The 24,757-nt window shown below is 43.5% G+C and overlaps 1 protein-coding gene across 5 annotated transcripts in view; it reads left to right on the top strand.

Moving 5' to 3' along the window:
* The window catches only part of FAM168A (family with sequence similarity 168 member A), a 208,419-nt gene that overhangs the window by 231 nt on the left and 183,431 nt on the right, over positions 1 to 24,757 (top strand). The window lies entirely within an intron of this gene.

Raw genomic sequence — 24,757 nt, forward strand, 5'->3', positions numbered from 1 at the left:
GGGGGGGGGGGCGAGCTCCCCCCGACCCCCGGAGGGGACAGGGCCGGGGGTGGCGGCTGTGGCGGCGGGGACCGGGCGGGGGGGGGGGGGGCCACGACGGGGGAGCATCCTCACCGCACCGGGCTTTGCGTGGGGCCCCTGCAGGGTGAGGGTCACGCGTGGCAGGGGAAGAGCCCGAGTCTGTGGGAAGAGGAGACCACCGCCCTGGGGAGGGCGAGGACCCCCCCGAGCCTGTGTCCCCCCTCAGAGCCTCTTGTCGCCCCCCCCAGCCTGTGTCCCCCTTCGGAGCCTCTTGTCCCCCCACAGAGCCTGTGCCCCCCCCCTCAGATCCTCCTGTCCCCCCTCAGAGCCTGTGTCCCCCCTCGGAGCCTCTTGTTCCCCCCCAGAGCCTGTCGTGTGTGTCCCCCCCCCCAGCCTGTGTCCCCCCCCAAAGTCTGTGCCCCCCCTCAGATCCTCTTGTGCCCCCCCTCAGATCCTCTTGTGTTCCCCCCCAGAGCCTGTGTCGTGTCCCCCCCCCCGAGCCTGTATCCCCCCCTCCAGAGCCTCTCGTCCCCCCCCAGCCTCTCTGGCAGGTTTTTCCTTCAGCCCCACGGGGAAACCAGTGGGCTCCATGCCCTCAGGTTTGGGCGCTGGAGGGGGGACATGGCGACGGTCACCTCAGCAGCCGCCTTTCAGGGCGCTTGGGTCCGGGGCGAGCCCGCCGAGGAGCCACCACCGCCGGGTCCAAGCCAAGTTTCACCTTCCCTTCATGTTCCAAGAATTGAAATGGAGTGACCGGGCTCACGGGTGATATTTTTTTTTTTTTCCCCCTGCGTGTCCAGCTCTCAACCCTCAGGAGAGGTCGGTGAGGGGCTCGGGGATGTGGGTGCACCCCAGAGATGGGGGATGCCGCCGTTTCGTGGCGTACCCCCTGGAAATTACCGAGAGGGGCACGTGGGGACGACGATGGGAGCGATATAGGGAATATTAACCAGCCCGCCAGCAACTTCATGGGATGGGAAGGGCTGAGTTGCGGCCGTCTCCCCCCGTCCCGCTCCCCTTTGCGGGGGGTTTAAAAATGGCCCGGGTTTGATGAGAGGTGGGGATGTCAGCATGCAGCGTCGGTAGCCTGAAAGCACAGAGCGCAAGGTTGTGAAATGTAAGGCGGCGTTATTTTTTCTGTCTGTTTAAAACAGTGTATGCTATTCATTTTTATGAAAGCGGTGATTTTTTTTAGCTTTTTTTTTTTTTTTTCCCTAATTGCTTGAATACTTTGTTATTGGCGTTGTGGTTTTCAAGTCCACCGCTATATTGTAGGTTAATAATGCCAAAAAGGTGCTTAGCTCCAGTCCTTCATAGAAAACAGGAGCCTTGAAATATGGAAATGAAATAAATATTCATTATCAAAAAACGGTTTTGTACTGTGTTGGATTTTGGGGGGGATTTTTTTCCTCTCCCCCCCCTGCACCTCGCGATGATAAGCTTTCAGGTTATGGCTTGTATTTCCATAGCCTGAATTTCATTCAAAAGGCAGGCATTTAGTGCCGAATACTGTCAAATGTAGAAAAAGGAGCAGGCTGAGGTTTTTTTTTTTTCCCTCTCTTGGACAAAGGCATGTTGTACTAACCAGAAAGAAACCTCAAGTGATTCTATTTATGTTTTAATCAAAATATGATTTAAGATGCAGTGGTGTGTTTGTTCTTGCTGTTAAATAGCGATGGAGGAAGCTAGAGCTTTTTTTTTTTTTTTTTTTTTTTAAAGGAATGTGAATGATGGAAACATCTTTAGGGAAACATTTTGCTGGACTTGATTGCATCAACCGCATTATTTCATGAAATGTTAACTGTGAAGTGGTTGTTGATTAGAACTCAAATTGAGGAGCAATGTTGAGCAATGTAAAGAAAAAGGAAATTATTACTAGAAGACCAAATGCTTTTTTTTTTTTTTTTAGTTCTTTCTGATTTTGATTTTGAATTTTAACTGTTTCATGGATTCTCTTGACCTTTATGTTTCAGTAGATTAAAAAAACCCCAACCAACAACTATGGTCTGAATATTTATTCTTGCTAGATGTATGTTGTCATTAAAACGGCTTATAGCAGCTAGCAATGTATTTTTTTGGATGAAATAGATATTAAATCTGATTTACTTTTCTCCTGGAAGTTACAAACATCAACTTACCCAGTTATGCATCTTAACTTTCTTTTTTTTTTTACCAAAGTACATGTTTACATTACAGAAGGGATTTCTGTCTACCAAATGATGTGCTTATAGTGGCCTTTCATTTTAATGTACGTGTGCTAAGTATTTCGGATATTGTTGTTCAGATGCATGGGGGATTTTGTATACTCTTTGGTTGATTAAAATTCCTGGCTGTTAGTAAAGACGCACTTTTTTGGAGTGGTAGCTATATAACCCTTCTCCTTTGGAACAAAGGGATCGGAAGCAAAATGACTGCGTGCCGTGAAGGTGTTTTGAATTTGTTGGGTAATGGGAAATACGGCTTGGAGTGAGAAACCTAAATGGTACACCAGTATTGCCTCAAAATTAATGTGAAATAAGTGTGGGATATGATCATTTAGGGAGAATGTATTGTAGAGATCCTTTCTGATCTTAGGTGATATTCATCTGTCAAAGTCAATGATAAGGCTGCATTGCAGTAGGTGAACTATTTAGGGGTTTTTAAAAGCCCTCTTTGCTGTTAAGTTTTCATGCTCCCCTATATCGGTAGCGCACCACACGGATAACGGGGAAAAGCAGGAAAGAAAGGTGATGCTGCTCTTGGTGCTCCTGAAAACGTTTCTTAGGCAAGTGAACATGCTTCGGAGAAGCATTTCTGCGAAAGGCCTTCAGTACCTCAACTGAAAGCATAATTAAAATGATAATTCAATTGAGTCTAAATTTAATTATCTGATCTGTCTAGAAGAGCTTGTGAACCTCAGTTTGGACGCGTAGGTGCAAACGCAGCCGCTTTAGGCAAGGGAAGCCTGTGTTTAATCCAGGTTAGCGTCTGCTTTTGGTAAGTTTTCACAGGCGACCGCCGTGAGATCGGCACTGATCTCCTTTTCTGGGATGCGGGACATTCGCAGCGGGGATGGAGCTCCTGGGTCACCGAGTCCTACCTGCCGCAAAAGCCAGCAACTGTGGCGTAAACGTAATTATTTTAAACCCAGGTGTTTTTCTGCTGCTGCCTGCGGCAGAGATGCGTTTCAGACCTTTACCCTCTGGTAGTTAGAAACCTCCACGTTTCCACCCAGCAACTCTGTGCCGATTTCCACCTCTCAGGCGGTCGGTAGCAGTTGATGAGGCTGTCAAAAGGGAAATACAACTTTTATATCTTCCTTTCTGAGCTCACTCTTTCCTTCAGTCCGGATTATGATCTTCATTTGTCTTCCAGTCATGCCTTTTGGGCTTGATTGTATCTGCCGAGGCCCCCGATTTCCCTTTCCGCAGCACAAGTGCTCCGTGTACTTTCTGTTTCCTCTGCAATTCATAAAGTTCTCTCCTGAAACCGCGGTGTTCTTAACCGTGCGTTTCGGTCCCGAATCAGCTCCCCTCGCGCTCGCCGACGTGCGGCTGGACGGTGCTCCGCTCGGCTGGCTTTTCCTCGGGTGGCCGTGGATGGTCGAACGCCGTCCCCCCGCGCCCGTGGAGGTGCTCGGGCTGACCCACGAGGCGAGAGACGTGCGATGTCCTGCCAATCTCCTCCTCCTCCCAGCGCTGGTACGACAAAGAAGTATTTGAAGCATCCCCTAGAGAACTGTGTTATTAGCCAGCATGCTCGGGGAGGAGTGACTCTTGCATCGCTTTCAAAAGTGCAAACGAGGTAATTTTTGTACAGCGCCGTCTTTGATTTATTTGCGGGATCGCGCGTCTGAGAAGAAGCTGGCTGAGAAGGAGGGGTTCGTAACGATTCACGTTGGTCTCGTTTCTTAATGTACCATGATATTTCTAATCAATTAGACTCAATTTTGCTGCTTAAAATCCGTAAGTCATCATGTTCAGTCCATAGAAATATCAGATCCAAAATGATTGAATGAGAAAAGTGTTCTTGTTGTATTCTACAGGGTTTTTCCTAACTACATAAACAGCATTTTTTTGCTGATTTCAAATGCGAATCGATTGGTCCCGTCTGATGTCACTGGATTCTTGTATTCTGTCCTGCATCTCTTCAATAAATAGATGAAGATTTTTGTTTCAGTGACAATAAATAAAATCTACCCATCCCTTTTTTGCCTGTTGACAGGCTTTTAACTCTTTGAATTAAAAAATACTGGCTCTTAATCTGTCACTTTTTAGAACTGGGAATAAATTTTCAAGAATTATTTCCGTGTGACTTGACTACCTGCCAGTCGAATGGATGCTGTTCTCCAGAGGTGTCTAAATTGCGTTACCTTCTTGTTCCTTCCAGTCAACTGAATCATTCTGTTCCTATTTTTGTGTTTAAAACATTGATATCACTAAATATGAGAGGAAAATGTCAGTGGCAGTGCTATGTTTATTTATGCAAATTAGCGTAAACCTGCTCTCTTGAGGAAGTAAAGGTGATGTGATCGCGCTGTCTACCTGCCCACCAGTAATTCTGCACTCCCTTTCCACTCTGATCCAGCTTTCAAAGGGCCACAGACGTAGAAGACAATCTAGATTTATTTTATTTTTTTTAAAGTTTTGAGAAAGTTGACTGCCGGGCAGAGGGGAGAGGATAAAATGTAGGTGGTGGTTGATGGCCTTCACGTAAGGAATGAGGTGCTTGTTCGTCTTGCTGCTTTTGGAACAACGTGTATGGGGTATGTGTTTTGTATTGTTGTGCTCTGAGGTATTGATGCTTTGCTTTCTTGGGTGGATGATTTTGACGTGGGATTCTATGTTTATTTACTTGTTGGTTTGAATTGGTAGCAACAGAAAGAGCTGTGAATTTTCAAGGTTTTCTTTTGTTGAGAGGCAGGTGCGCTTCGTGATGGGCGTCTGAAGCATGAATCCCAGACCCGTAATTAAGATCCCAGTCAGGGATCCAGCTCTTAAGGTATATCCAGCATTTGCAGATCGTCTGAAATTTGTGGAAGCTTTTGAGTATGAAGCAACTTCTGAGAACCAGGCTGTTTTCTCGTCTTGGGCTCCAAACAGGAACATGAATACACAAATCTGAGTCATTTCCAGATAGATTTTTTAATATATAACTTCACTCAAATATGAGCATTTTGTTATTTATCTATTTTTCTAAAATCTCTTTCTCACTGCCTCTCAGTCTGAAAGCAGACGACACAGTTCATCATGCTTGTATTGAAGTAAACTTTACATTTCTTCCCCCTTTCCTGTTGGAATCCTGCAGGGAAACGATGATGATGATGATATTTGTGGCATAACGCTTTATTTAGCAAAGAACCGTACAGGGAACGAGGGTCTGTTGAGGATGACAGAGATGCATTGGGTTCCTCACAGGGTGAGTGGGACTTGAATCATTTTTTAAAAAGTTCTTCTGAGTTTTGTTTACTATGGATGTGCTGAAAACCCTTAGCACCGCGAAGGAATTTCAAGTGACTGTGTGCTTTCTTGGAGGAAAAAAATGTGGGCCTGTTGCCGCTCTCCAGCAAACCATTTACGAGGTTATCGCCGTAGGATTTGTAAAAGCTGAAAAAACGCGTTCCTGTCCTCTGTTGGAGATGCTGTTTTGTATTCGGCTGTACTTTTCCCCATCTTTCCTTTCTCTCCTTGAGTGAAACGGTCACCTGGAAAACTGCAAGGTGGGAAAAGTCAAAGTCAGAGCAGAAAAACGGGGTTTATCATAGCTTTCGTACGATAACGTTCGTAATAGGAAGATTAATGCTGAAGCGTATTTGTAGGCTGAACATTTTTGCCTTCCTTGTCTTAGCAAGGGTTAGAGATTTGGGAGGATTATTGAAGACAAGCTTAGAGTATTTTATGAGAGAAAAAGTACTAAACTGGCAAGAAAAGAATAGATGCCATCATGCCTGCTAGGCATGTCTAATTCTTTGATAAAATGGATAAAGATTGCAGACTGCAGCAAAAGTTAAAATAGACCGTAACATCTCGGGTTCTGCAGGGTTTTTCTTCTTGCTTCCAATTTGCTGTAGAACTTAATCAAAAAGATCTGGCTCTTCTATGGCATCAGACTCTTCAGTTTATCTGCCAGGAATTAAAGCACAGTATTTGGGCTTTTGCTTTCTTTGGCGTTTGATACCCAACTCTCAAATTTGATAACGTGTGGATTTTATCATTTTCATGTTGGAGATACATCCTGAAGACTAGTGAGAAGTTTTGAGCACAGTCTGCTTTTTCCCCATTTTCCTCTTAGTTCTTTATACTTGAATTTGTAGGAGATGACAACTTGCTTTCTTAGTGGGCAAGGTTTATCTGGTTATTCATAACAAATTCCTAGGACTCTCCGTGGTCCTAGGAGATAAATCTGCTCCTGTTCTGCGGGTCATCCTGTTCAATGCAAGATTTTGGACTTAATGGCATTCTGTGTGTGCGTGTGTGTGTATATATATACGTTTTACATATGAGCCACCTTGTTTTGTATTTATTGACAAGACAGAGTTGGAGGTGATCTCTGGAAAACAACTCGTTTAGGTGTCCCTAGATGGGTACTACTTGGCTTAACCTGTTTCTAGAGATACTTGGCCCTAACTGAAGGAAGTCTCCAAGCACGTTGGGTCTTCTCCTGCCATTCAGGTGGACAAAGCAAGATCACTCATTACCATTGCCGATGATTTTTCAACCAAGATGAATGTAGTGCCTATACGGACAGGAAGGCTCTAAGGACTTGTCCCCGTTGAAAAGTATTTTGAATTAAGCTTGTGAGCATTTAAAGTGCAATTACTTTGGAATAGGTCCCCATATGAACATTTATTCTGTAGTAGTTTATTCTGCAAATAATTTTCTTCAGTTTCCTGTGTATGTCACCACTTAATGAGACATTTAATGGCTTTTGCAAAAACTACGGCATTCCACATATTTTTCAGGTTCAACGTTGTGGGGTGTAGGCAGCTAGAATAAGGTTTCCATTTGGCCTTGTGGTTGTTTGGAGGAGGAAATCAGACTTGTCTTACATGTGCCCTGCTCTTGCCCTAGGGTGGCCAGTGCTGTATTCAGAGGGTGGTCACTTGGCCACCAGAACAGGGTCACCTAAATGCTCTCCTGTCGGTCATCCTTGCCTCTTATCGTGGTACAAGTAAGAGGTGAAACCAGTGCAAGGAAAATTGGTTAAAGCTCCAGTTTGCTCTTGATTTGACTTGTATTCACAACAGAATTTTTGAAGTCTTAAAATGCAGTGCCATAAATTTGAGAAATGGCTTCTTTTTCTTTACATCCGAATCCCAGCTGCTGAACTGGGCAGCTAGCTGAGTCTTCCGAATATGGACTGATCTCATTTGGAAGCTCAATAAAATATTTCTTTCCATAAGAATTTTTTCACTGTCTGTATATAAACGCACACACGCACAAATTGAAGTTGTAGAGAACATACTCGGTGTGAGCTGGCTGCTTCTGTGGTAGCAGACTCACGTTGTGGGCTCAGTAGATAAATGTGGTATCATATCTGTTCTCATCTGAGTTTCAGCTTTTCCTTCATAATTCCTGGAGTTCGATTTTTACGTATGTGTTTGTTAGCATTACCATCAAGAAATAATGTCTTAAATTGCTTTAGGCTTTGTAAAATGATGTTGGAGTGTTTCACAGCGGATCGGTATTACCTAGAGTTTTTGCTGGTTTGTGACTCAAAGCCCTCGTTTGATGTTACAAACAACTTCTGAAGAAAAGGCACAAACCCCTCAGAGTCCTTGGTTGCTTTGGGATTGCCGTTTAGCAAAGTGTCCAGCATGAAGCATGTTGTTCTCTCCCTCCCTTCCACAACACCGCTGCCCAGGTGGCCCAAGAGATTACCCCTTTCCTTGCTGATGCTGCCTCTACCACAGCGACCTGCAGCTATGTACCACGAAGGCTGCTTCTGTCCAAGATTCTTGGAAGGTCTTTGCTGACCTCCCTGGGTTAAGCCTTGCAAGATCCCCGTGCGTAGATGTACCAGCTCTATTTTCACCATGGAAAAACGGAGCCTGGTGATTTCTCGCTGGCATTGCACAGCAAGGTTGGATCAGGTGCCGTGCTGCTTCTCCCTCTGCGGAGGCCAGGAGATGGATTTGCTTTGCTTTGTGGGCTGTTGGGACGTGCTCAGATGCTGTGTTGGTGGCTTTCTGCGTGGACTTAGAAGAGAGTTCCTAGAGCTTAAGGCTTAATTTGACTGACCTCCTCAAAACCACAGATCCTACATTTTCCCTGGAAAAGGAGCCTAATGGCTATTTATTTTGGGCTGTTTGCCTTCTACCAGGACAGTCAGTCTTAGCTTGAAGATTTCAAGTCATGAAGAAGCCACCACTTCTCTTGATATATTTTCAGCAATTAATTACCCTCTCTGATTAAAAAATTGAGGTCTAATTTGAATTAGTTTCCAACTATTGCTTCCAAAAGCCTTTTCTTGGCTAAATTAAAAGGTCCTTTGATAGCCAATAACTTCTCCCGTTGGAGGGAACTCAATTCCATAACCGAGTCATCTTTCAGCTTTTATTTTGGGCAAGTTAAACACGTGGCATTGAGCTGGGAAGTGTTTGGGCAGTACCTCGGGTTGTGTTTCAGGGTCTTTGGCTTTCAGATTTTGTTTCCTAGACGTAGTACCTTGCATTTGGTTGCACTGAAACCTACTTTGAGTGGCCTTTGCAGTCCGAATTGCTGTGTGTCATCGGCCTGTCCTCTTCATCTGTCATCCAGATTCACAAATATTGTCCGTGGTTATATTAATTTCCAGATCAATAGTGGACCTCTTGAATCGTACCGGGCTCCGTAGCAGGCCCAGCAGAACCCTACTACAGCGAACTTTGTTGACGGTGATTTTCCATGGGTGACTGCTTTTAGTCATCTGTCAGCTGGCCAAGTCTAAATCCGTTTAGCGGGCTTTGTTGACATAGTATGGTGGTAATTTTTTAATCAAGATGTTATGCTCAACAAAAGTTTGCCTGTTACATTGCAGCAGTTACCTTTATCAACCTGATTTTGCATCTCATCTAAGAATGCAATCAGCTTTGTTTGACAAGGTCTATTTTCCATAATGTTGAGTTGACCCTCGTTAATTTTGTTCCTGTTCTTTTTAAGTCCAGATCAAGTCTGATTCAGTTTTCCCTTATTTTGTCCGGAGCTGATGGCTGGCTAACTGACTGATAGTTATTTGAGTCATCTTTTTGCCCTCTCCTGATGTTGTCACGTTAGGTTTGTCTTCCAAATTTCCTCCCGCGTTCCAAAAAATATTGAAAATGAACCCTTGGGGTCTCAGAAGTGGTGGAGGACTCTTTGAGGACTCTCCGATCAAAGAGCCTGGGCCTCTGGGGCACCTTTCCTGAAATGCAGAGCTGGGAGAGAGCTGGGAAGACTCTCCAGTCCATTCACCTCCTCAAGGCAAGATAAAGTGTCTCTAGAGCATCCCTGACAAATATGTTCCTAATTTTTCCTTAAAAATCTTCCAGTTTAGGAGGTACCCAGCCTCCTTAGGTAGCTGGTAGAGGGTGCTTAACCAATTTAGTTTAAAGCTTTTACATCTCTGGCAAAATAAGATACTTTGCTTCACTCCAGAGGTCGTGCAGAATAACCCATCCCCTTGCCTCCGTTGTCACTGATGGGAGCGTGTTACAGTCTCCTTCAGTTTTCTTTTCTCTAGGCTGAACAAGGTCCCTTAATCTGGTCTCATGAATCATATTGTTTCTAAATCTCTTTATTATTTTTGCAGCTTTCCTCTGTACTCTGATGTGTTTACTTCTCTCTGTACACGGACTCGGTACTCTATGGCCTTGTCAGCATTGTATAAAATGAAATAATGCTATTTTCCACGTGGCGCTCTATTAAAACAATCTGAAATACCTTTGTTTTGGTTTGGTTTGTTTTTGTAAATCCATTGTATTGTTGACTTATATTCATTTGTGATCCAATATACCCTCTAGGTTATTTTCTCTTGTCCATCAGCCTAGCTAGTTATTCTCCACCTGCGCAGCGTGCGCTGCTCTTGCACTTGTCTTTATTGAGTTTCACCGGGCTATTTGAGTTTGACGCAATTTGATCTCGACGCATCTGTGTTGTTTCATTTTTTGCTTTATCCTGTAGTTGCTTTTCTATGGGTTGCTTAATAATTTTTCTAGTATCTTCCCATTGATTGCAAGGGGAGTTAAATCTCTAATTTGCTGTAGAAGCTTTTCCAGCCTCCCCTCTATAGCTATTTCCTTTTTGATCCCAAAAGCACTTTGAAACTTTGTGAGTGAATATAAGTGGATCATCTATATGCAAATTCCTTAATTTTTCCTCTGCTAAGTTATATTTGTGAAAAATCAACATCTTAAGTGATGACTATTTTCATTATGTCGGTATTTCATTAAGATGATAACTAAAAAGTACAAACATCATACAAGTTAAAATCAATTATTTAAATCAAGACATTTTGCAATCTTGATTGAATTAGTAGACTTAGATATATTTAAATGCGAGTCTGTTCTTTTTCTCCCGTCAAGACTTCCAGTCCAGTGATGACCGCAGCTTTATTGGTTGTAACGAGGTCCAAAATAGTTACTTTGTGTTATAACTTGTCACCTAGCGTTTCGGAAAACAAATCCCCTATAATTACTTGCTGCATGAGAGTTTCTGTGCCCCTCCTGTCTCCTCTGTCACCCCACATCTTTTTCCCCCCCCTTGACATGCCTGTGGAGTGATGTACCCTGCTCCCTGTCTTGGTGCTTGCCAGAACCTCCTCCTGGGCTTCACCCCTTATAACCCACCCAGTTACTGCCCAGTTTTCCTGGAAATTCAGTTCTTCTGCGGTACTGATAACTACCAAAGAGGTGAGGCTCTTTTCCCCCCTCTTTGTAGGGGTCCATTGCAGCTGTCTCTTCCCTTTCATATCTGAACACCGTCGAACTAATGATTTTAAAGTCCAGTCACACACTCATCGCACCAGATTCCATTTTTTTTTCTTATTGCCGGTCAGGATTTTATTTGTTCCTGCTTGTTATTCAGACTCCTTGCACACATATATAGCAATAGAAAATTCATTTTCTTTATGGACGCTCTTGTCTGACTTTGAACCTCATTTGCCCTTCTAAGTGTCCTTCTCTTGTGTTTAGCTTATTCCTTTCCTGGATGCATCAGCAGTTTCATCTGGGAAGGTGTCTTATTAGTTGGAAAGATGCTGGCTCTGCAATTCATGGTCTCTCTGTTCCCTGCAATATTGTTCAATCACTCAAATCCAAATATTCTCATCAGTTGTGCAGCTTTGTTCAGTTCACCGACCTTTTTTTTTTTTTTTGCCTTCTCTTGCATCTGGTACTGGATGCATGTTTTAGCTCGGGGATCAACAACCCATGGCTGCCCAGTCAGACCATGAACGGGGTGTGGGGCTAACAGCATTGCCATTCGGAGGCACTCCTTTGCAGGAGGCAGCAGGTTGCAATTTCTGACTCTCCCTGAGCTCTACACTCAGCAAAAGCCGCTGTCTTGCGTAGAAGCAAGATACCATTGACTAGCAGATTCCCGCCTGTTCGAGAGGCAGCTTCTACCAGATCCTGCTCCGTTTCTCTTGGCATGCTCGAGCCGTAGCATGGGGAAGAAAAAGCCTGGCGTGGCACCGTACAAAGATTGCCAAACCTTGGGTTAGACTTTCTTTTTCAGTTCTTTTCCAGGATCCCTGAAATCTTTTCTCATCCGCTTAGTTCCAGGTGACGCGGCGTCGCTGCTCCCGATATGCATGGTTCCTTCTTTTGAGCAGAGTGATTAGCCAATATTCCTGATCGTCTGTTGAAAGAGGAAATCAATGACAGCCAGGTATTTCTCGGAGGCAATCGTGCTGATTCACAGAGCGTGTTTGCAGAGGCTGGGTTTCCCGAACACAGTCTCAAGCAAGCAGCGGGAGACCATATTGCTCCGTGTTCCAAGGTCGTTTTTTCCTGCCAGCGCTAAACACATGCGCGCCCGCAGGCACACGTACGCGCGGAGTTTTTCTGTGCCTTACACCACGGGTGTTTCTCTGGCTGTCCTTGACTTTCTCGTGCTTTCCTGATGCTCTTCACTGACGTTTCTGGCTCTGTCGGTAGGCTCGGCAGCGTGCATATTCTCTCCCGTTCTCTGCGGTTTACATAGTTTCCCCTTCTGATGCTCTGTGTTTGTGTTCAGCCCTTGGGAAGCTTTTTTTACTCACATCTGTTTAGGCCAGTTTGTGGCCAGCCTTGCTGGCTTTAACCTTTTCATCCAAAATTCCACGTAACAGAATTGTCCTCAATGGAGATTTTTTGGAGGAATTCATAATCTGCTTCAGCCTTCTGCTTTCACTTCAGAGGAGATCTCTCTGCCGGAGAACCCAAATCTCCAAGCTTTCTTGTTATGGCCGGTATTTTGCTAGTGATGAATGATGATCTCGTGGTCAGATCGTGGGAGCCCGGCGTCTGGTTCTTTCCATGCCCGCAATTTCCCTCTAGTTCACGAACTGTATAAGCGGTGCCTCAGTTTCCCATTTGGAAGGTGGCAAAAAGGGTTGGCGATGCCTGTACTTCCCAAGGTAGATAAATGAAACGTCGGGAGATGCCCTGATACCCACAGCGACGGCTTCCCCCTTTGCCAGCACTTGAAGGAATAAAAAGGTTATTGACCATGTGCTCGTGGTCGCCTGCTTGGGTTCCTTCGCTGTGCCCTGCGTGGAGTTTTTCTTTTAGGTTTTGTACAGATTTTGAAACGGCACCAAATTATTTCGCTTGCGTGGAAACGACTCTCGTAGAAAGTGCTAACAGCAGTGCTGCAGAGACTGTTCTGGTGTCTTACTCCTTTCGGTTTACAATTCAGGCTGGTGCCTTTGATCTGCGAAACTCTTGATTGGAATCTTATCTCCTTGTGAGACCTTTTTCCCCAGGACTGTGCTGGCAGTCAGGATTAGCTGGGCTTTACTTGGTTAACAATCTTGTTTTTAAATCTGAGAGGACTTCAGCAGAGTTTTCTCCTGGGGCAGGGGGGCGTTGATTCTGGAATATGTTTTTCTCGGTTATCAGGATTTTCTGGCTATCGAGATAAGCCGTGGGGCTTATGGATCACGGAGTTTTCTTCCTGCAGTGGCAACTGGAGGAAGCCATATGTGTCTTTGGTGGTTTTAGGTTTTATCTGGCCTTCCTATGATTTTACCTTTTTATTATTATTTCATATTTCTTGTTTTCTGTGTGTGTTTATATGAACCAAAAGATAATGGAAAGAACATGGGGGAAAACAATCCCTTATTCTTTGGCTTTTGGTTTCTGCCTGCCCTCCTGAGATGCTGGCAGGTACCAGAACCATGGGCTGTCCCGAGGGAGGAGAAGACAGGGGCGGACGGACTTGGCTCAGTTAAGTTCTAGAAGCAGGTAACCTTTGTCTTCAAAGTTCATAACTTGTTCTGATTTAAAAAGAAAATAAAATTGGACAATCTTAAGGACCAACATGGCAACCCACATTTTCTGTATCTTGACAAGTTTCAAAACTGTTTCACTGTCAGAGTTAATAAACGTGAACTTTTGCAGGTGTCAGGTCTGTGGGTCTGTAGAAGCACGGACTGTTCTGGAGTGAGGTCACTCATGATCTAACAGTTTGAATTATGCCTATTACTGTTACTTCTGGCTATGGTACATCCACAGGAATTAAAACGTAAATCAGTACCACTCAGTGGACGTAAGATACTCATTTTCTTACTAGCAGCCATGTAACTTCTCAAGCAATAACTACTACCTGAAGGGCTAACCATAAATTCTTGTTGATGCTAAAACAATCTTGATGATAAAAGGTACAACCCCAAACTCTAAGATACCGCAATGCAAAATAAACTCAAAGACAAAGGGACCCTTTGCTGCCATCTGCATCTACGTCTCAGCAGAATCAGAATCGTGATTGTATTTCGTGACTGCAAATTCCTGAAGCGCTGGCACCCAAATCCAGAAATCCTGACGCTGTTCTTTGAAGGCAAGAAGTTTTGTGTAGGTGTCTTGCAGTAATTTTAGCTCCTTCCCTTGATACAGCATATACCCTCTCTGAACTCAGGCTATTGCTTGCCTCCTGATGTAAAATACAGCGTGCTCTACTGGCTCTTCTCTTAGCCAAGTGTCAGGAGATAGTGTTTTGATGATACAGCATTTAGACTACCTTCTAAAAACACCTGAAGTACTTTTATGGCTTCCTTCTCAGACCATCTGAGCCACTTACAAACTGTAGTTAACGTAACAGTGCTTTTAGAGGTAGAGAAGTGTCGGTTACCCCCGTTTCCCATCTGTAAAACATGCCTCAGGTGGGCTGAGAGCCTGGTTTTGTCGCTGGTTTGGGTGGGTGCAAGTCCTCGGTGCTGCGAAAGATGTAGTTCTGCCCTCCCTCCTGCCGGACTCTCTAACATACCTTGTGCCGAAGGCATCGCTTCATGAGATACTGGTGGGACCAATATACCAATACCTTCTGCTTGGAGCTGCCCAGTTACGTTTCCACTTGGTGTGAACTTGTACTTGGGAACACATCATGGAATCATAGGATACCAGGTGGGAAGGGACCTCAAGGAAAAGGCCAAGGAGCATGGCCAAGGAGAAGGCAGGAAAGGTGAGACCGCATCTTCTTAACACCGTGAGTTTATTGACTTAAATAACCTTAAATTGGGCTTCAGGAACTGAAACAGCATCCTCAGGGTGTGCTTTTACGATGTCTTTGAGGTAAGGGGACTGGCCACTTTGCTACGCCGTCTGTGATGCTTGTCTGACTGCATGGTGAGCTGATTCAACGCACGGAGCTGGCAGGAAAATAACCTGCACAGAGCTGGCAGGAAAATAACCTACACGAAACCCTTGCGAATAACCTACACGAAACCCTTGCGAATAACCTACACGAAACCCTTGTGAATAAAGTGTAAACTGGAAGGGGAAGAATAAGCTCAGGGATAATGTCTGGCATCTTCTGGGACTTCTAGCAGGACAACTCCCTTTTATTTTTTAAAAAAGTTCTAGCAATGCAGTGTTTCTTTTGCTGGCTCAAGAAGGTGGACACCTGGAGCTGACTCGATCTTGTTGTACGCTTAGGGACCTTGCCATTTAGCAAAGAGGGAGCGGAAGAAAATCCGGAGATTAAATTTACTTAAGATGTGTTCTCAAGACGAAACACGGATGCTTTGCTGGAGATCAGTAGTCTCTGCAAATCTTTTGATATTGAAATAATGTAATGGGAGTATCCATTTTAAGATTATTGGGGAGTATCCAGAGTCTATTCCTGGTACTGAGAGCGGAAATCTGTTTTAATTGCAGCAGCTTTCTGGGAGCCGTGCTTCCTGCCAGAGTGCTAACAGTAAGAATGATCAGTAGCCTGAGAGATTATAAAAACCCCAGGCATTTTACATTCGTTTCAAGTAGCCTGAGTCCAGTAAGAAACAACAAAAATGGGGCAGCACCTGGGAAAACAGAGACTCTGTGTAGCGGATTCAGAGACTGTATACTAAACCTCCCCCAAAAGTACCTGAATCCATGGGGACATGGTTCCTGGGTTCACCTTTTGTGCTCGTTTGGTTGGTTATCTCATACTTAGAGAGGGGATAAAAAGCCACTGCTGCCACAAATAGCACTTGAGATTTCTTTGTTACTTCTGTGTAATTAACCCCGATGATTTCTTCCTGATTTGGTTCATTTCCGTGTTTATAGGCAACACGCAAGAGTGAAGAAACGAAAACAATTAAAACTAGGAAGCGAAGACAAAGTGTTATCAGATAACCCAGGGACGTTAGATAGCTGCAAGCCTTTAAAAATAGTTTTTTGAAGATAACTGTATCCCTCTAATTTCAGAAGGAAAAAAAGCATGCAGGTACCTTGTTTTTAAAACCAGGTCTGTTTTCCAGAATGCCTGGAAAATTGAGCTTAGCCGTTAGAAGTGTTGCTCCTTCAGCATTTGCCTCTTACAAGTTTTTAACAGGTATAATTTCTTTCTGGTTGACAGCATGCCTATCATACACATTGGTAACAAAACCTCAGAATTCTGTTCTCGCGTACTAAAACGAAGAGGAAAACGAAAAGACTGTATTCAGAAATAAATTCCAGGTAATCTGGGATGACGGACGCTAAAATATCTCTGCTATAAACATGTTTGCAGCACACAGTCTTTCCTGCTGTGGCAACAATCTTCATTTTCATACCCTAATTATAGTTTGAGTCCTTCTAAACTTTACCTCTAATTCTAAGTTTCCTTAACTTTGTCTGTTTTCAGAATGATCGCACTATCTCCAATGTATCTGACCAGAAGCAGCTGATTTTTATCTTAACGCTGATTTTTGTTTGGGTGACTGAAAGGCAACGATAGCGCAATATGTTCCTATTCTCTGAAACCGCAGCTGTTTGAGGTGTCGTGTGTAGGCTCATTAGCGAAGTGATATAGCACAGAGTCGCACATTCTTGGACTAAAAGCATATTATGGTTTAGCAAAGGGTAAACTGAAATTTGCAGAGAATGCTCTAATGCTCTTTTTCTCTTTGGAAGTCTTGAATGCACTGTATTTTTGCTGTATTTTTCCCATTCGGTGGGAGAATCAGTACGGTGAAATAAATCTGTATTAATGTGTACTGTTAGGACACAGGTGATTAGTACAGGCACATAGCAGTACGTTCTCCTTTTTTTGGGACCCTTCTAGCAGAACACAAAGGGAGCGATAAGATGGAGGTCCGTACTGCAATTTCATAGCAACTGCTGCTTGAAGGAAATTATCATCTGGTTTGAACCTTTTTGCAGAAGTTGGATGCAACAATAGATACAATAAAGCTATTTATCTGATAAGAGTTGTTTAAATAGGATGTTTGTCTTAGTAATGGTGTAATCTGCAGGACTCAAATCGCTGTGATTTTATTCTCGTGGAAATAACGATATGTGTTTGGACTTGCAGGACTCCTGTTGCGGTGGATTTTGGTGGCAGGTTGTCTGAGGCGTACTCTTCGTCCTGGGCAGTGCTGGACTAGTGCCTTCAGGAGCGCTGGGCGCTCAGTGTTGAGTTTTGAGCTGGCAGGTGGTCACCAGGTAACTAAGTGCTCAAAATGGATGAGAACCCACCATTAAAGGGTAAAGACACCGTGGTGTTTTTCTGTGGATTTTCACTTCGAGTTCTTTAGTTGCTCAAAACTTACAGCTCTTAAAAGCCATAGATCAGGAAAGTTGTGAAAATCCATTTTTCAAAGGTTCTTGTTTTCAACTTACCTATTTGGGATTCTGCCTTGCATGGCATGCAGTAAACACCTCTTGAAAACACCTTCATGTAAGAACATTGAGAGACAGCCAAGCTTCAAATAATAAAGAAGGGCTTAAAGACTTGAACTCAGTCTTGTTAGAGCAGATCTACCTTGCAAGCTACTGTCAAGTTAATATCAAGTTAATATTAAGTTAATAATGCCTAAATAGGCTGCCAGTTTATTTCTGCGCTAGGAAATTAAACCAGGTTGACTGCGCTCAAATGACTGTTTTCAAATTAAGTAGCTCGAAGGAGAGCAGCAGCCCTGAGAGGTAACCCTCGTCCTGCGGTGCCTGCGGACCCGGTGCCGTGCTGAAACCTCCGGGGATGTGGCAACAAATGAAGCCATTCTTTAAATTGTGTCCTATCGAACTGCGACTTCCGAGGCATTTTAGTACCAAGCGGCATGCTGATTAAGAAAATTGGCAGTATGGTGTCAAATAAAGATGATATTAATCACATTAAGAACAGCAGTTGGGTTTCAAACAATGACCACTGATGGGTTATCGTGGTCAAACGGATGAGGTTTTAGAAAGGTTTCAATGAAGTAGCAGTGGACCCAACAGTATTTTTATCGGTGCTCTTGAAGTAGTGTCGCCAGTACTGTTTGTGAATGACGTCATACAGAGGGGCAGAACAGTAAGTCATGACCCATCAAACAGAGGAGCAGATGGACGCCTCGGTGGAGTCTCCTGGTCTCCGACTGCCCAGGCTGGAGGGACGGTGCCCTGTGGAGACCCTCGAGCTCCCTGCTTAGATGGCATCGAGGGCAGATACCATCCCACGAGGTGGTTCCGATTGCTTGGTACCTCGGGCTTGGTACCTTTGGGTTTGATTTGAGCTATTTTCAAAAAGGAGAATAAAAGAGATGCAAAGCAACGCTGCTGGAGGGAGGAGTTGCAAGCCATGCCTACAGAATGAGGCGGAAGAAGGAGAGAGTTGTATTACGAGTAGTAACACTGAGAGGGATTAAAAGGTCAGTGGTGGGCAGAGCAGGTTGGTGTAAACACCAGGGTTGATGCTGTAGCAAAAAAGGCAAATGCATTTTTTTTTTTTTTTAGGTTTGTGAGCAAGAAGATATTTAGAAGAGAATAAAACTCATTTCTGTATTTGGTACTCGTGACTTTCATACGGGAAGATTGTGTATGATTTCCATTTCAACATCTTGAAATAGCTCTTGGATAAGTTGTAGGGGAACAGGAGAAACACAAAAATAGTCTGAGGACTAGAAAAAACACGGCACAGAGAAGCTTCGAGCTAAGTCTGCTGAGCTTATTGGAGAGAGGGCTTGACTGCAGTAGCATCAGAGAGAAAATTCCAGGCACTGAGCGTCCTCCTATGCATCCGGGAAAGGCGTACCTAAAATTAGTGTTTTAAAGAGGAAATAAGGCAGTTCAGAGTTGAAGCAAGGTATGGTTTTATTGGGGAGGTGGACCGCCCGTTGTAATGAATGATCAAAGGAAAAAGCGCCCTTTCCATCAATAGAAATTCCCCTATTTGATCGCTTTTCTTTTAAAACTGTATCGGCCAACACAGGGTATGTTCTTGTCGAGTATTCGGTTCAGTTTGTGGGTGATATTTGATGGCGTGTGTGGTAGGCAGGAGGGCAATTTCAGTGAGGCTGTGCTCTCTTCTTGGCCTTCAAATTGATGAAACTATGAACACATCTATTCTTCCTGGGCAGAAAGAATTGCGGAAAGGCACCGAGCGCCGTTAACCTGTGGCCGCGTTACAGAGGTTGTGTTAGGAGGTGATGGAGTTTGCTAATTGAAACATTAGTTTTTACTTAATGGGCCAACCTTCGCATTAAAATTACTACCTCCTTCTAGTTAAAAATGTCGGTACAGGATGGTAAGGGCGGTTTTGGGTTATAGCTCAAATTAACCCTGAGCTGAAGACAAGCCCTAAAAATTTTGTAGAGTGCGTGGTGACTGTGGGAATGGAACTGTATCGCTGGGAGTTAAGGGTAAAGGATTATATTCATTTATAACAGGGAATCTTTAAGAGCTGTAAAGAGAGACCTATATTGTTTTGCAATTTGATGGTGCTCACAGGGCGATGGGTGGTGGCTGGTGATCTCAATTTAGGATCAGTTGGGGGAGGGATTTATGCAATGCAGCCACCTGTATAATTGCTATTTACAAACCATCTGTAAACTTTTCTTCCTCCCCAGAGTGATCTCATCCTGAGTGTTCACTTCTGGCCCCCGTGCCTTTGGAAAATAATTTAGAAAACTTGATAAAATGGAGTTTGAAGTGCATGCCAGCGCCAGCTAAAACGATGCAACAAGAATACTGCAAGGCATGTGAGCAGCAAGACAAAGACTCTATTTAAATCCACTGGGTTATTTAATTTAATCCAGGCGGTGTATTATAGTATCTGGATGTCTCTCTCTGTTCTGGTCATTGAAGCCAGGCTTCACCAAGGTGCTGGTGGGATCTTATTCCTAGCAGTCTTCAGGAAACACGCCACACGCATTGATCAGTCTTTGTCTGCATCTAAAACCTATTTCTGCGCAATCAAAACGGCGGGTTTGAGTGATATTTGAAGTGATCTAAGAATACTTTAGATGTATTGTCAAGGGATTCAGTGCTAAATAAATTATAGGAAAGATGAGATCCTAGCAAGCGTTTGGATAACATAAGCAAGACTAATGGGTTTTAACCTGTTTTCTGAACAGTGGGACGTGATTGATCAAAGAAAAAAAATTGGCTCAGTGGCTTCTTTGTACCAAAATTTTTAAGGGCTGAAAATGAGCAGCTGAAGTAAGAGATTTAGGGCTTAGGAAGAACCTAAGGGATGAAAGAAACTGGGGTTGGAGGTGATGAAAGTACAGGTTGGCAGCTCTGTCCTCTTTATCAACATTTCCCCATAGGGATCTGCTGTAGAAGACTTTGGACAGGCAAGCGTAGCCTGGAGAGTTACTTTTAGAATTTAAAAAAAAAAAAAAAAAAATTTTTAATCAAAGATTTTATTGTGCTGTAAAGATTGGAGTTTCTAGAAAGCTGGTCTCCTTCGCCATCTGGGGAAAAAAGAGCTGAAGAGGTGGAAGGCTGATTGCCAAGGGGAGGTGGCTGTGCTTGAGGAGCCTGGGAAGAAGGGCAAGTGCAAATTTTCATGTGCCTCCCTCCCTGCCCTTCCTCTGTCTCCTGCAAATAACGTTTCTTGCAATTCTTGCCCATGTTTGCCCCTAACGTAGGGATTTAGGAGTTTGTTTCCATACCTGATTCTCAAGGGAAGAAATTTAGAATTTCCCAGTGTTTCGGTGTTGCCGGCGGCAGTGGCGACGAGATGCGGTGGTCTGGTAGTGACGATGCTCGCAGGGAGGAAAGAGGAGGCTGGAAATCAGCAGGGGAGCTTACGGACACGGTGGTGCTCAAAGCTAAATTTCCTCAGAGACATTTTAGCCGTGTACTTTTTGTACGCCTGCAACACACCTCTTTCTTGGGGCGGCATAGACACACCGAGGTGGTGAAGTTTAAATAAAAATAAAAAAAAGGGTCCTGTTTTGTTGCTGGGCTTGCAGGTGGAAGCTGATAAAGGCCGTGCTTGCACCAGATTAACTAGGCTGTCCATCTGTTTGGAGGCAGATGTACATGGGTTCTTCTTGTGCAGCTGAGCACGACTACTTGCAAAGAGCGGGCCACCGGTGCTGCAAATACATGGGAGAAATCCCTTCTTCGTACAGTAGGTCTGAATTCCAGTGCGGGATCAGGCTGCTTCACAAGCAGGGATGTGATAAATTAATTATGGGTCCCCGTTTTGCAGCGAAGGAACTGAGGTCCGAAGAGGGTAGTTAAGTATTTGTCGGAAAAATATACGCTCACAAATGTCACATTTCTTCCTTGAGATGCCTAGGGCATGTGTTTTCAGAGAGTCTTTGCCTCTTCATAGCACTTCATATATTCATTACAAAGCTCTGTTGACCACAGATGCGACTGTCAGGTCTCAGCATCTAACTTGCAGATTTGGCCTTGAGTGTCCAGAAAATGAAGATTACACAATTAATTAATCAGCTAGCAAGAGTTTTCAGTTGAACATTACGAAGCAGCTCTGTGGCAGACGCTAGGGAAGAGCAGTTCCTTGGGGCAGGATTTGTCTTAATGCTCTACGGCAAGACCGTACTTGTTCCTGCAGTTCCTTGTCGTCTATACTATATGCCATCCAACTTCTTCATCCGAGCGGGCAACAGTCCTGCACACAATGGCTTTATTCACTCTTAAGGCTAATTTGGTTCTTGAACAGATTAAGATAGGTGTCCTAGCAAAAAAAGAAAAGCGAATGTGAAATATCAGTTCTAAAATATCACGTACTATCAGCTCTGGACTTTCTCTTTTTGTTGTGTGGCTTTGCAGTCACATGTGTATACTCATGGCAGGCTTTAATGAACTAGAAATATGAAAAATAAAAATTTATAACGTTTATCATTAAGACTTTAAATAGGAAACACAGCTCTAACATAAATAGTCAGTGTGAGGTTGATGCTATTTGTGCAAAGTAACTGTTAGAAGGGACTCATGCTATTTAGTGTTTCTCACTATTTTATTTTATTTGATGTTGGAGGATGCCGAGATTGGAAAAAAATCCGGAATCCTGGGTACCAAAGAGCGTAATGATGGGGAGTTGCAGAGACCCCGTGTGCTGAGCCTGTGGGGATGGAGTAGGGTGCCCGTTGCTGGCGTACGTAAAGGGCCTGAGCGGAGGAGCAGGAAGATGAAATATTCTGTGTTTAATTGTGCAAATTAACCTGTAGAAGCTGCAGTTTTCAGAGGTCTATAATTTGGCCGGTTAGGGCTGATCTTTATGAGTGTAGTTAAAAACATGTCTGTAGTGTCTTAACTTTGCCTCACCTTTTGGCCAACTCTTGTAACCAAAATCTCAGGTAAGGTCTGGACCTTCTTAGTCTCCGAAGAAGCAGACCAGTTCCAGCTTCTCAGGGTTGAAGTCCTGCAAAATACATTGCAAGTCAGACACCAAAGGCAGAAAACTGTTGCTTGAACAGTTAAAACTTATTTAGGTTGCAATGTCACCGAAACCAAGCAATGGAAAGTGGAAGATGACCCTTATTGAAGCTGTCCGTGCCAGCTGTGCATTACGGATGCACAATTGTACGTACAGTTATGAAGAATGGTCCTGTGCGTTTAATGCATTGAAGGACACACGTCCACTTTATTTAGCTGGAGAAATTTGGGTACAGAACTACCGTACTTGATGGAAATGTCATTCTTTGCCGTTACATTTTGCCGTTCTGCTTACTGAAGCGTGTAAGAAAGAGACCTAGGATGATATTCTGACTTTTTCTAGTATCATTTTTTCGCTACAGCCTCTGTACGACATTGTCCTTGACAGGCATCACGAAACATTAAAGATGTTGCACTGACTAACCTAACATTGCTCGCTATGATGGGCTTTCGTTTACCTCAACCAAAATAGCACAGCTGTGTATAAGAAGTACGGTTTGATGCGAGTGTTTCAGATAGTATCTATAAATCTGTCCTTAACCAGTTTTTGAACTGTTTGTGTATGCGCAAATACATGCACACACCAACTCCTGGTGATGGCCTTAGACTTATATAGATGTGTATATATGCATATATATATATATATATATATATATAAAAGATTAGACATTAGAAAGATCTTTTTGCTTCTTAGAAAAGTAACATCCACACCTGCAATTTATAAGGCGGGTATACGATTTGGGTAGAAGTTTCACAAATGAAAACCTTTTCCCTGTTTTGAAGAAGACTTTGTGTTGAGTAGACGGCGTACAAAGGAAAACAGAAATAAATAGTGGAAAATACCATACCAGGAGGCGAGCATTCCTATTGCTTATGTTTTGTGGTTTGGAAATATTCTTTTGTAGTGCGAGAATAGCAACGCATCTCTGATCAAAGACGCAAGAAAAATGCGTGGCTGTTGGAAGGAACTGGGCTTAAGCCCCTGAAAGATGGGCCAGCTTCACTTCATCGGGCTCTTTACCGTCCGTCACACGTTAGCGATCCCGTATCTCTGTGGGTCAGAGACGATGGATATGTGACATGGTCTCCTGCTGTTGATATTATTTCAGTTGGTTGAGATAATGTTTTAAAAGACACTGAAAAGCGTCTGCTCAGAAACAAATACGAACGTGCTCATTCGGTACCAATAGAGGAGGCTGTCTTTGAAAAAACATTGCGAGAAGAAGGATCATTTAAACCAATTTGTGAAAAAACAGGAATAACGATGCGCACATCGTGATCACTTGCAACCACTTGCACTCCAAGCGTCGGTTCTAATTTTAATCTTTTATAAACCACTTGATTGTTGGGTATTGCAAAGAAACATAACCCCCTTGGAAGAAATCAAAAAGAATCCTGCTATTGAGTTAATTAGATACAAATTTGAGCTTTTTTTTTTTTTTTTTTTTTAATAAAGATTAAATGATGTATTCAACTATTTCAGGCCCTACTTGAGATACGCACACCTGTGTCTAGCTTGCAGAGGATTTTCCTCATTAATTAAGAGCACTTTCCTTGTGTTATTACTTAATTGGGTGTCACAGGGAACCTGATGAGACAATGAAATGGTCTTAATTGCATACAAACTAAATGCATAATACTTCACGTACTGAAGTGTTCCATGGCACGACCCCCAGCTAGTTACCATCTACTAATAGCGATAGTAATTGCTCAGTAAGAAAATGTAGCCTACTTGATTCAGTATAGTGTGAATTAACCGCTTTTCTTTCCTGTAGTCAACTTTCCCCATTTATCAGACTTATTTAAGAAGTTTTTCAAATTCGGCAACATAGGGTGTTGAAATGCCTAAACAATTTCCCCTGTTTTAAGTTTCGAAAGGGGTATATGTTTCTCTGCGGTTCCAAGCCGATAACTGCAAAGGTAAAATATTATCTTTAAGTTTTAAAAATTCTGTGCAAGACTTGCTTTTTGTGTGTGTGCCTTCCAGCTGCTTTGGCCACACATGTCTTGTCACCCCCAACTAAACCGTATCGGTCCATTTTTATTCCCTTTTGCTGGAAAAATGCAATAAGGTTTTCTTACGCTTCTGGGATTAATCGCTATTCTGCTTCTTCAGCCTCTTCCTTTTTTTTTTTTTTTTTTCTTTTCTTTTGGGAGGGTGGAAACAAGAGTAAAAGAAGGAGAAAACTTTTCCCCGTGTCATGTCTCTCTCTGCTCATCTTCCCAAAGCAGAAGGTAGATGTTGAAACGATATGAATTATGGATGAAACTGCTGTAGCCCGCAGAGCGCTGAATATCTGCAGTGGAGTTAACCAGTTTTATTCAGCATTAGACAGAAGAGCTACCTGTGGGGTTGGAAAAAAACCCCAAACTTCACATTTTCAGTGCTCATTCAGCCACAGTCACTAGATTCTTCCTTTTTCCCCACCCGTTTTCTCCTCTCTCCTTAAACAACAGGTCTACCTGAAAACCTTGCAGAAACTTTTGGGTTAACCCCTGTGCTTATTTGCTACTTTGCAATTGTTT

The sequence above is a fragment of the Platalea leucorodia genome, assembly GCF_965183815.1.
Source record: "Platalea leucorodia genome assembly, chromosome: 2".
Taxonomy (NCBI): domain Eukaryota; kingdom Metazoa; phylum Chordata; class Aves; order Pelecaniformes; family Threskiornithidae; genus Platalea; species Platalea leucorodia.